Source organism: Pipistrellus kuhlii, unplaced genomic scaffold (assembly GCF_014108245.1).
Source record: "Pipistrellus kuhlii isolate mPipKuh1 unplaced genomic scaffold, mPipKuh1.p scaffold_m20_p_5, whole genome shotgun sequence".
NCBI classification, from domain to species: Eukaryota; Metazoa; Chordata; class Mammalia; order Chiroptera; family Vespertilionidae; genus Pipistrellus; species Pipistrellus kuhlii.
In genome coordinates, this window is record NW_023425551.1 from 15,525,666 (window position 1) to 15,538,494 (window position 12,829).

The following is a 12,829-nucleotide window of genomic DNA, read 5'->3' on the forward strand; positions in this document are numbered from 1 at the left end:
AATAAAATGAGGCTCAGAGAAATGCAGTAACTTTCTTTAGCAAGCATAGAATGCAAAATAGCATGGTTAATTGTCAATTCTGAAATTAGACAAACTTAAATTTGGATCTTGCCTTAACTCCCTAATAACTAAGTATGAGGTAGATACCTGAGATTTGAAGCCAATTCTACTTTATTTGAAATATGTTCCTGACTTTACACCATGATGTGTATGTAACCTCCCAGTTATACTTCACCAAACGCCATTACCTAACCAGTCTTGCCTACCTCTGCTTCACATGAACTCTATAAATTAGGACTTAACTGTTTCTACTCTAACACAATAATTTTTTTAGAAAATATTTTTTTTTAGAAATACATAAGGAGAACTGTGAAACACAACTGAAAGTTCTGGATCTTTCTTTCAGACATACACAATGTACATTAATAAATACCTGGCATTTAATGTTAATGACTGGGCAGACCATACCATACATAGCACTGAGAACCATTTGGGGAAACCAGAAAAGTACAAAATGAAAAGTAAACCCTATAAACTTTCAAGTTAATTATAGTGCATTTTTTTAAATATATTTTATTGATTTTTTACAGAGAGGAAGGGAGAGAGATAGAGAGCTAGAAACATCGATGAGAGAGAAACATCAACCAGCTGCCTCTTGCACACTCCCTACTGGGGATGTGCCCGCAACCAATGTACATGCCCTTGACCGGAATCAAACCCGGGACCTTTCAGTCCACTGATGCTCTACCACTGAGACAAACCGGTTTCAGCTGTAGTGCATTTTTTAAAAGTACTACAAACATATATATCAGACTTTCTAGAACAATTCTGATTTCAAATATTCTGTCCCACTGTCTCCTTAAGGAAACTCACACATTCCAGATCGCCCACAACTTTTCCTCCTAAGGGAAATAACAATCATCAGGGCTTGAGACTGCCTGAAAACTAGAATAATAAATAGAAGAAACTTGAAAAGGTGGATGGACTGTCATTGGTGGGAAAGAAAAACAAGGACATTCAAGATAGGTGGAACAGTCCTTGGACAGGGTAAAGCAGTAAGATGCACAAGATATTCTAGGAGATCTTGGGGAGAAGGGAAGTGGTGAATGGGGTAATGGGTTGACCATTATCACTAGATTAATCACATATAAAGATAAATTAGAGGTAATGCTAAAATACTATATCTGGAAAAATTATTGAGGACTTTGAAGACCAGGATAATGACTTTGGATTAAAAAGGATAGGTGAGCTTGCCAAAATAATTTTTCGGTAACAACATTATTGAGATACTATGCAAATCATCCACTTAATTGCACAAATAAAGGTTTTTAATATAATCAGTTGTGTAACCACAATTACAAAATATTTTCATCAACTACCCCCCCCAAAAAAAAATATCTCAAACATCTAACTCATTCTATGATGTTTGATACCAAAGCCAAAGACATTAGAAAAAAAGAAAACTTCAGACCAATATCACTAATAAATATAAAGACAAAAGTCCTCAACACAATATTGGCAAATGCAACAAGACACTAAAATCATACAATATTATCAAATGGAATTTATTCCAGGAATACAAGGATGATTCAACATGAATTTCTATCAACATAATAAATCATACTGATAGAAGAAAAAATGCATGATCTTTTCAATGGACAAAATATGATAAAAAAAAAAAAAAGAATCTATAAAAACCCAGCTAAAATCATAAATTAAAGATAAAAGATTAACTTTTTTTCCCCTAAGATCCTAAACAAGATAGAATATCCCCTCTCACCACTTCTATTTAACACTGTAATTAAAAGTTCAAGCCAGGGCAATTAGGCAAAAAAAATACATAAATAAAAAGCAACCAGGAAGAAGGAAGGGAAAAAAAAGGAGTAAGTGATCTTTATTTGCAGATGACATGATCATATAAGTAAAAAATCCTTAAAATTTCAGAGGTGGGTGGGAAGCTAATGAAGAAATGAAGGAATGTTTTAGGATATAAGATCCATATATAAGCTCATATTTTTATACATAAGCCATCAGCAATGCAAAAAATAATTCCACGTAGCATGAATAAGAATAAAGTAAATTTAACCAAGCAACAAGACTCGTACACTGAAAACTACGATGTACTTTTCACACAATTCAAAGAAGACTGAAATAAATCCATGTTCATGGATTCAAAGACTTAATATTGTTAAGATGGACATAATCCCCAAACTAATTGACAGATTCAATGCAATCCCTATCAAAATCCCAACTGCCTTTTTTGCAGAAATGAACAGACTAATCCTAAAATTGATAAGGAATTACATGACCTCAGCTGAACTAATCCTGAAACAGAAAAAGTAGAATTCATACTTCCTGGTTTTAAAGCCAACTACAGCCTGGCCAGTGTGTCTCAATAGTTAAGCACTGAACCATGCACCAAAGAGGTCACAAGTTTAATTCTTGTTCATGGCACATGCTTAGGTTGTGGGCTCAATCTTCAGTAAGGATGCAGAAGACAGCTGATCAATGTTTATCTCTCACTGATGTTCCTATCGCTCTCTCCCTCTTCTTTCCCCTCTCTCTAAAAAAAAATAATAAAAACTTTTTAAAAAATAGTTACTGCAGCCAAAACCAGTTTGGCTCAGTGATAGAGCGTTGGTCTGCGGGCTGAAAGGTCCCGAGTTCAATTCCGGTCAAGGGCATGCGCCTTGGTTGCAGGCACATCCCCGGTAGGGGGTGTGCAAGAGGCAGCTGGTTGATATTAGATGTTACTCTCTCATCGATATTTCTAGCTCTCTATCTCTCTCCCTTCCTCTCTGTGAAAAATCAATAAAATATATATATTTTAAAAATAAGTAAATGAATAAATAAATAAATAAATAAATAATAGTTACTGCAAAGCTAGGGGGTAACCAAAACAGTGTGGCACTATTGTAAGAATGAACAGTGGGCAGAGACCGGTTTGGCTCAGTGGATAGAGCATCAGCCTGCGAACTGAAGGGTCCCAGGTTCGATTCCAGTCAAAGCCATGTACCTTGGTTGTGGGCACATCCCCAGTAGGGGATGTGCAAGAGGCAGCTGATCGGTTTCTCTCTCATCGATGTTTCTGACTCTATCACTCTCCCTCTCTGTAAAAATCAATAAAATATATGAAAAATAAAAAATAAAAAAAAAGAATGAACAGTGGAACAGAATCGAGTCCAAAAACAAACCCAAAATATATAGACAATTGATTTTGACATAGGTATCAAGGCCATTCAATGGAGAAATAGTATTTTCTTCTTTTTTTTTTAATCAATTACAGCTGATATTCAATATTACTATATATTAGTTTTAGGTGTACAGCATAGTGGTTACACAATTACATAAATTAAGAAATGATTCCCCCCTGCCTGGCTGGTGTTGCTCAATGGTTAGAAGTCTTGGGTTCAATTTCCAGTCAGGGCACATGTCAAGGTGTGGGCTTGATCCCTAGTGGGGGAGTGGAGGAGGCAGCCCATCAATGATTGATTCTCTCTCTCATTGATGTTTCTATCTATCCCCCTCTAAAATCAATAAAAACATATTTTTAAATAAAAATGTTTAGAAAGAAAAGTGATCCCCCAATAATTTCAGTGCCCACCTGACACCATACAAGTATTACAATATTATTGTCTATATTCCCTATGCTATAATCTACATTCCTGTGACTATTTTGTAACTACCAATTTGTATTTCTTAATCCCTTCACCATTTTCACCCCAGTCACCCAATAGTCCTCCCATCTGGCAACCCTCAGTATGTTCTCTGTATCTATTTTGTTTCTGTTTTGTTTGTTCATTAATTTTGTTCTTTCCACATATAATTGAAATCACATGGTATTTGTCTTTCTCTGCCTGACTTATTTCACTTAGCATAATACCCTCTGGGTCCCATCTATGTTGTTAGAAATGGTAAGATTCCATTCTTTTTTATGGCGCATATATATTACAATATATATATATATATATATATATATATATATATATATATATATACACACACACACACACACACACACACACACACACATACATATATATATTATTTTTTCACAAAAGAATCGTAATAGTCCTTACACAAATGGTAATGGGACAACTGAATATCCGCATACAAAAGAATGAATATGACCACCATACACAAATTTTAACTCAAAATGGATCAAAGAGGATATACATTGGATCAAAGAGGATCTTCACTGTTTTAGCTCCTAAAATGTAGGAGCTAAAACAATGAAGAGCTTTGAAAGAAAGATATAAACCTTCATAGCTGCAGCAGTAATGATGACAAATAAGGGACAGATATTAAATAAATTTCAGAGAAACAATCCACAGAGGTTAATGTCTAAATAGATAGCAAATGAAGAAGAGGGGTAACTAGAAATAATGTCCAAGTTGCAAACCCAGAAGACTTGTAAAATTTGCAAGATTTTGGAACTGTTGGGCAAAGTAAGTTTGAAGTGATAATGTGCCATCTTTAGTGAGGATTGTAGAAATCAAAGCTCAAGTGATAACTTGTCCCTAATTGTGTCATTTGCTACTATTTATTATTCATCCTTTACCCTATTTCCAAAGAAAAGGGGACTATGGTTGAAAGTTCTAGTGATACAATAATAGAGAAAGGGATCTTAAAAGCCAGGATTTCCTTTAAAAAGAAAACAGGGCAAACAAAGGTGCTAGAACTAGATGGTTGTCAGCATAACAAGAAGAGAGTTCAGAGTGCTGTAAAAACTAAACATGGTAGACGAAATCTACCTACTCAAGCAGGTAAAGAGTAGTCTGTATGTGTTTAATGAGAAAATATTCAGAAGAATGTCCTACTATCAGGCTTACCAAACCAGTTCAGCAGAGCAAGCTAAGCACTAAGAACAAAGGACAGGAAGCCCAATATCAGATCATTCAGTAATCATGCTTTCACTCATCAAATAATTACTGAGAGCTCATTAAGTGCCAGACAATTGTGAACAAAGATGTGCTAACTGCCTCTGGAGCTGATAACCTCATGGGGGAGGTAGGCAAGTAATGAGTCAATTGGGAAAGGAGGAAGTTGAGAGCATGTAGTACCTGGTTTAACAGAGAGGAGGGGGCCCAATGTAAGGGAAGAAAGGCAACCCTGAGGAAGCTACATCTAAAATTGAGGTTTGAGAGTACGCCTGGCAATATGTACAGAAGTCTGCAGATCAGAGGAAACCTGATAGGTGAACCGTGGAACCTGACTAGTATGTTAAAATCTAGAACAGCAAAGTAAAAGTTCTATTAAAAAGTTTGCGCCTATTCTGAAAAGCAATTGGGTATCATGAACAGATTTTAATCATAAAACTAAAATTCTTATTGAATACCCATATTTTCTTTTGATTGTCTTCATAAACCTAATAGTATATGTTTGCTCCTTGACTCCCAAAATACCTACATTCTTTAAAATAGCAATGTCAATGTTGTTTGAACTTTACCACATAAATACTTCTCCCACTTTTTATGGACTGAAATTATGAACAAAAGGGCTCGATGAACAATTTGAGGGTTTCTGTTAATTATTAGGGAAGGTAGGAACAATATAAAGATCCATGTAGGCTTCATGCATTACCTTAGTTTTATTCCTCTTTAGAAAGAGATATTTAGTCTTTGTGAAAGGCATAAAGATTTTTTTCAAGCTTTTATTTTGAGAAGACTGTGAAAAGTTCACATCCATGGTTATAATTTGTTTTTCTTGGATCTAAACATAAACCCACCCATTGGCTTCAGAAAAGAGCTTGGACAAAAACCCTAGGACAGTGGTACTTCCTAGGAACTTCAATTAAAAAAAAGAAAAAAAGAAATGAAAAAAAAGCCAAAAGTAATTAATATAAATATTCTTTTGTTTTTCTCAAAATACTTTTTACTGATTTTCAGACAGAGAGGAAGGGAGAGGGAGAGAAAAAAGCATGGAATGAGAGCTTAACATCCATCTATGGACTGCCTCCTTCATTTCTCCCACTAGGGACTGAGCCAAAGCCCAGGCATGTGCCCTGACCAGGAACCAAGCAACCTTTAGGTGCACAGGATGACACCCAACCAACTGAGCCACACTGGCCAGGGCTATGCAAATATTCTTTTGAATTAATACCAGTTTGTAAAAATCTATTTTTACGCAAAAGATTCATTCATTCAACAACCATTTCTTAAGGGACTATTTAGGTGATTTACAAAAGGATTCCCCTTCTCACATACTTGATACACAGTAAGATTCCATTAAATATTAAGCAAAATGACTCATTAAGAAAAATTTATTTATCAGGTTTGCAAGGCAATTCCAAGTCCCCACACTGTCTCTCTTTGCTATTAACTGCCTCTCCATGTGAACAATCCAATTCCCAAGGGTAAAGACTACAGTCTTACATCCATATCCCCCAACTTAACATAGTATCTGGCATACAGTAGGTAGTCAAAAAAAACATTTGATGACAAATGAATAATTGGATCATATTCATTAACTAGTATATAACGATAAACTATACCCTAGTAACACATACACATAGACACATAAACACAAATATAGGACAGGCTTAGTCCCAAGCCATTCCTGTAACCATACATGCTCACTTTGTTGTCCTCTCTCTATATGTATTTATGCTCACTATGTTGTCCTTTCTCTATATGTATTTATGTCGCTAGAGTGACCATTTTTGAATTTGTGGTATCAGTTTGTCTTACTGTGAATTCAGCAGCAACTCAGTCTTTTTATATTGAATCTCCAGCCTGGCACACAGGCTGATACAAATCCTATCTAATAAAAGAATAATATGCAAACTGACTGTCATTCCAACACACAAAATGGCCGCCCCATGTGGACACAAGATGGCTAGCAGGAGAGGGCAGTTGTAGGCAGTTAGGGGTGACCAGGCCTGCAGTGGAGGGCAGTTAGGGGTGACCGGGCCAGCAGGGGAGGGCAGTTGTGGGTGATTAGGTCTGCAGGGGAAGACAGTTAGGCACGACCAAACTGGCAGGGGATGGCAGTTAGGGGTGACCAGGACAGCAGGGGAGGGCAGTTAGGGGCAATCGGGCCAGCAGGGGAGCAGTTAGGCGTAGATCAGGCTGGCAGGGGAGTGGTTAGGGGTGACCAGGCTGGCAGGCAGAGTGGTTAGAGGCAATCAGGCAGAGGCAGGCAAGCGGTTGGGAGCCAGCAGTCCTAAATTGTGAGAGGGATGTCCAACTGCCCATTTAGGTCCAATCCTACTAGGCCTAAATGGGCAGTCAGACAAGGGGTACCAGATTGGAGAGGGTGCAGACTGGGCTGAGGGACATACACCCTCCCATGCACTAATTTCATGCACTGGGCCTCTAGGTTATTTAATAAAGAGCAACAGATACCAAAGATAGCTTTCCTTTAATCAGTATTCCCAAACTTCATAGTATTTCTCTGTAGTAAACATGATGTATTTAACTGGTAACAATAAGATTTACTATTACAATTAAGTTTAATAAATATTTGATACTAATCACCTTTAAAATAAATAGTAACAAGGAAGAAAAATTCATAGCATCAGATTTTACTGCACAGAGAAGTGCAAGAGCATTATTGGAGTTGGAAATGTTATCTAGAAGTTATAAATATAATTTTTAAAAAGGCTTTCTGAGACAGGCTCCTTTAACTAACACTAAAAATCACCAGAATGGCTATGCAGGTAAATTAGAGAGTTCTCCAGAAAACCTGTCGTGTAATATTTCTAAAGCACAAATATTTTTAATTATTCTCTTCCTTAAAAAAAATAATCATCATTTTTTAAAGACTTCTAGTAGCTCTGCAGGACAGACAGGATGAAGACACCAAACACCTCAGTGGAAATTCCTGTGTTGAGCACTGGCTGGCTCTAATCCAGGTTCACAGCCTGTCCTCTGCTTTCTACCCTCTCCCCCACATCCTGAACTCCATTCACATCAGCCCCTCAACACGAAATGAATCTTCATGCTTTCGTGGCCTTATTAATGCTGACTCTCCCCTGTCAGTGGATGGTTTACTTCCACTTCCCATTGGGAGGGGAATCCAACCCAAGACTTCCAGGTTTAAGGTTAAAAATAGATAATTTCTTACCAAACATATAGTAGTTCTGTTACTGATTTTTAAGCTAAAGGATACCCAGAATCTAACTTGGGATAGAGGGAAGTCCAATTACGTTATTTACACAAACATTCACAAAAGAGAAGTCTGGCAGATGGCAACTCAGCCCAGCAGAGAGGCTCTACACTCCATCGACACCCACTGGCAGAGAAACAGGATGCCAAGAATGGGAAAATCAAACAAACGGGCTAAGAGTAAGGCAACCCCTTCTCTGAGATGACCCGGAGATAAACATGGTGGGTAAAGGCAATCCTCCCAGTGGACAGACCAGGCCAGCACGATCCGATCAGATATCACACTTCAAGAACAAGCTATATCCAGAGCAGTCACTGCTTTCACTTACCTAATCATCTACCCCAGTGGTCAATAAACTTCAGCTCTCGAGCCATGGTTTGCCACTCTGTTGACTAATGAGTTTTCCGACCACTGATCTACCCTATGAATCACACAACTGATGACTTACAGCCATGTAATAGACAGTACAGGGCAGAGTATTGTCCTGGGGGAAACCTCAACAATGGGGCTGACCACTGACATACAGGCTGATGGAAATGGAACCAGAGGAATGAACTTCACCTGTAAACCATGTTTTATGAGACAAGACATTGCCTCCAGATAGAGTAGGTCAACAGGACTTTGCATGGTCTGCTCTTGGTGAGCGAAGGACTATATCTGCAGTTTTACCTACAAAAACTGAACTATGACAGGCCAGGAAGGATCTATCCATGATCACATGCAATGAAAGAATACATAAGCATTAACATATTTTACTTAAATGTATATATACACTTATATCAGCACTCACATAAACCAACTTAGCTGCCACAACTAATTTTCCCTTTGTTACCACCATCTACCTGATCTTTTCCTCCTACCATAGTCAACTCATCTAATGATTTTCACTAGTTCAAGCAGTTTGGATTCCACCATAATTTAGAACTAGCTCATATCCTTCTCAACCCCTTATTATCTTCTCCTATTATTTCCTATAAACTCCCATGTTAATCATCTAGAACATCTAAATTCAACAAATGCTGAATGAACAAACAGAACAGCACAGTTTCAGCAAAATAAGAAATTTGTTTTTGTTGTATTATCCTCTATATATTAAAAGTAAACATTCCTCCCGTTGGACCCTGAGTATGTGTCCCTAAGATCTAAGGTATGTGTCCCTTCTAAAGAAGGAATGGCCCCATTATCCACTAACTCTCTTGGGAGAGTTTCTTCCCACTTAGACCCCTAATTATACAGAAATCTATAATAATAAAAGCATAATATGCTAATTAGACTGGACGTCCTTCCAGACAAAACTGGAGATTCGAGGGAAGCCAATGCCAGAGGGAAGGAAGGCCTACTCTCGCACAAATTTCATGCATCAGGCCTCTAGTATACATATAAAGAAAGAGTTAATTCCTGCCATGCAGCTTATTGTAACAGGATATGTCCTGTATCAATTGTATATTCATCTTTAAAAGAAAGAGATGGAATGGCATGACACAGGGTTCAGTATCATTATATAAAACAAGTCCAGCCAGCCAATGGGTGGACTTACACAAACAGTAATCCCTGTGTACTTCTGCCCCAGATGATAGGAGTCGAGCCACAGCAAAATCAGCTCTTGTTGGAAATCGGGGAGCCAGATGTCCAGGGTGAACCAGAGCTTATGTGATAAGATCTTTCTTTGCTTGTTTCAAGGGTGCCTTAACAGTTCTAATATAGACTTGTTATGCTTCTATGACCCTGCAAAACATACAAAATGATTAGCCTATCCCTTTCTGACACATGTATCAAGAAATGTGCCCGCTTTCAACTAATTGAGAACTTTTAGGTTAGTCCATCTAGTGAATGAATGCTCTGTGAATTAAATTTCCAAAATTAAGCACTACCATCTTAAATATTTATGGAGACATATTTGTCACATCACATGCCAAGGAAAAACAAGCAGGTTTAAAAGGATAATGCTGTTGTTTGAACCCAGGTGTACAAAATTGACAGGTAAAAGACTGGCTACGCTTAGCCAAAATAGGAACAAGTGGTTGTTCGTGAATGTGGGCAACAGGAAATTTTGTTTTACGTATTTATATTATTTTATATTATCAACTTTTCTTCGCTGAACATATTATTGTAGTCAATTTTAAAAATTAAATAAATTAAATTCCATTAAAGCAAAAAATGTTGTTTTTCTCCCTTTATTTCTGTATTCCTGCTTCACAATTTTAAAGGCCATACAAAAGAAGCCCCAGCAAAGTTATAATAAACTGGTGCTGCACCATGTGGTATAGATTTACCTAAAACACAGAGGAACATTCATATTCCTCTCTTCGAGCTTGGCACTCTACGCAAGAAATTACTGGACTCAAGAAGCACATGCTCTCAGACAGTTACATCAGAGGCCTTTTTTTTAAAGTTAGATTTTAACTGAATTTAAAAGAATGAAAGGAATTTCCTGAATTTTTATCAGGGCAATTTCCCAACCAATTTTTGTCCCCACTTCTCCTCTTAATACAAGGATTAAAGCAACTTAGCAAATTAGAGTGTATACTTACCACTTAAAATGCTATTAAGAATATGTAAATTAGGAGATCTTTAAAAAGCAATACACATCAACAAAAGGCTTAGAGTTCTTGCTCAGAAGAAGCTGTTTTAACAGCTTCCTATGAGGTTAGTCAAAGAGCATCAAACATCTAAGCGAGGAGGGATCTACTTTCAGACCACACAGGCTACAGAGGACACAAATCTACGTTCTATCACCAAAGAGCCCCTTTTTGTTTTGTTATCATGACAAGTATCACTGTCAAGTTTTCACTACAACTTCATTAAAATACCAAGCCATACACACGCACAATTTAACACAGCACAAGGAGGACAGGGACATATTTTTCAAAACTGCAAAATGGCATCTGCAGAATGTCTCAAAGGAATGACAAAGGCACTTTTTAGCCCTAACAAAGAGAACAATGTTTCCACTAAGACACTACAGGGCTATTGCATTTCAATGGGGGGGAGAAAGGGGGAAGCAGTAAAAATTAACACAAAACAGAACTCAACATGTAGAATGACAGTCTGTAGGGGAAAATTAAAGAAACTATTGAGGACACAAGTCTCACTCGTTATACTACACAAATTCAAAGAGTGCTTAGTGTTTTTATAATTGGATAATTTCAAATATTGAATTTAATAAAAAATTCAAAAATCACTTCTCAATTGAATCAACTAAGTTTCTTAGTTTCATAAACACCATGCTTCTACAATGCATATTATTTAAAACACTGCTTAAAAACAACCAATGCCAACATTATGCTGAGCAATCAACATATATTTTATTTTTCATGACTACTCTAAATGAGAAATGTACTAGCAATGTCTCCATTTAACGGATAAGAAAATAACTCTGTATCAGGCAGAACTAAGTTCCAATTCCAGCTCTTTCATTTACTAGCTTTGAGACTTAGACTTTCTTCCCAAGACACTTTACTTTAAAATTTAAGACTATCAACATCAAATAACTTTCATAATTAGACAAACTATTGCCAAAAATAAGGCAAAATTTTCTTAAAATAGTATATTAAAATGGAAATAGAAGCTTAATAAATTGGGAGTGTAGAGGAAAATGGAACATACCCATTTTTAATCAACCAAATAACATTTTCAAAACACTGTTAAAACAAATCTTTAAAAATGCCTTCAGAGAAAAAAGAGAGAGAGGAATGTGAAGGGCCAGGATCAATTACAAAATAAATTAACTGAACATATTGGATGAAGAAAGATCATAATCAGAACCTTAAGCTGAATGTTCCTCACTTTTTATTTGAAGTGTATATATTAGTTATCTTCAGTGGCTAATATCCTAAAAAATAATCTGATGACTTTTGTATTGTGAGAGAGAAAAAAACTTCAGTTAAAATTATTGTACAAACAGGAGATTTGTAAGTAAAGCCAGTAAATAAGCTATCAATGAGTAAATTTTTCTCTTACCCATTTATTTTACATAAATTGTTAGTCCTACTCTGAATATCCACTCAACTAATCTTCCTAAATTCTAGTTCTGATCACACCATTCAACCTGTTTGGGAAAGCTCAGCAAATACAAAAAGAAAACCCAAATTTTCCACCTGAAATGCAGTCTTCCAGGCTCCGGCTAGACCCTCCTAGAATTTCTAGCCTTTCTGCTCAGTACTGGCCATGATGAAGACTATGCTGCGGGAGAACCACTCAGGTCTCCAGGCTCACTCCTGTGGTCTCTTCTCAGAAGTCAGCCAGCCAAGTATCATGCCCATCGCCACCGCCGCCGCCACCACCGCCACCACCACCACCACCATAGGACAAATCCTGCTACATGCTATGACCTTGCCAAACACATACTGGCCACTCCTAGCTGGGTGCCACCCTTCCCTCCTCTAGATGCCCACAGCGTTCCCTGTGTCTCTTCCAGAGCTGAGCACTTTTCTGCAGTTCCCCAGATTCCCATCTTAGTGACTCCACTAAACAAGTCCATCTTACACATCGCTTATCCTCAATTGCAAAAAGTTATCCATTGTACACAAAGCTATGCTTAGTATATATGGTAGAAAGAAATGAAGTTATAAGAAAACACCTTTAGCCGAAACTGGTTTGGCTCAATGGATAGCATCGGCTTGGGGACTGAAGGGTCCCGGGTTCGATTCTGGTCAAGGGCATGTACCTTGGTTGCGGGCATATCCCCAGTAGGGGGTGTGCAAGAGGCAACTGATCGATG

General features: G+C 37.4%; 1 protein-coding gene across 33 annotated transcripts in view; it reads right to left on the reverse strand.

Annotated features, from left to right (window-relative positions):
* Positions 1–12,829, reverse strand: part of EPB41L2 (erythrocyte membrane protein band 4.1 like 2) — a 166,237-nt gene that overhangs the window by 103,130 nt on the left and 50,278 nt on the right. The window lies entirely within an intron of this gene.